Here is a 1,051-nt window from a genome sequence, read left to right as displayed (position 1 = left end):
GTTTTCGCTCACTCAGTTTTTTTTATATCAAAGAAATTCTCTCAATAAATTTTCTCTTCAACAAAATGGTTTGTGTTGTGATAAAGGCTCATCTATAATCTATATCATACCACCTTCACCACTCCTAGCGGTCACCCATTGTCCAGTTTTCACACCTGTGCCGGATCCGTCGACGACTCACAAAATTTCGCGGACATGGACGACGATTAAAAAGTTGGCTTGTTATATCCGTATACACACCGTCCTTTTGTAGATGTTCTGTTTTCATAAGTGATCAATGAAACGAATGAACTGATGGCCCTGGTGGAGCCAGGAGACTCCTGACAGGAAAGGGTGGACAATAGAGATAAATAATGATGTGTTCAGATCCTGGACTAGTTTGCCTCGGCTTGTTTTTTGGTAAAGATTTTAAATTTTAATGAGGGTCATTGGAATTTAAAAAATAAAATCTTTAGATTAGGTTCTCTATAACTTAAGATGCCTATGAAGTTACCTCCACTTTTAAAAAGTGTATATAAAAAAACGCCAAAAAAATGAACAACAAACAAACAAAAATTAAAAACAGCTCGTCCCTTAAAAATAGATAAACATGAAATGAAATAGAATAATAAAACATCAAAAACAAACACAAAGGGGGGGGAGAGAGAGAGAGAGAGAGAGAGAGAGAGAGAGAGAGAGAGAGAGAGAGAGAGAGAGAGAGAGAGAGAGAGAGAGAGAGAGGAGGGACCGAAAGTCAGTATACTGAATCATTTTCTTCTTCTCTATTTAATTATTTTATTTAATTCAGAGAAATCCCCTCTTTAAAGTTTCTCTTCAACAAAATGGTTTGTGTTGTGATAAAGGCTCAACTATATCATACCACCGTCACCACTCCTAGCGGTCACCCATTGTCCAGTTTTCACACCTGTGCCGGTTCCGTCGACGACTCACAACATTTCGCGGACATGGACGACAATTAAAAAGTTGGCTTGTTATATCCGTATACACACCGGCCTTTTGTAGATGTTCTGTTTTGATAAGTGATCAATGAAACGATTGAACTGATGGCTAT

The sequence above is a fragment of the Aplysia californica genome, unplaced genomic scaffold (genome assembly GCF_000002075.1).
Source record: "Aplysia californica isolate F4 #8 unplaced genomic scaffold, AplCal3.0 scaffold00036, whole genome shotgun sequence".
NCBI classification, from domain to species: Eukaryota; Metazoa; Mollusca; class Gastropoda; order Aplysiida; family Aplysiidae; genus Aplysia; species Aplysia californica.
This window is presented reverse-complemented; position numbering follows the sequence as displayed.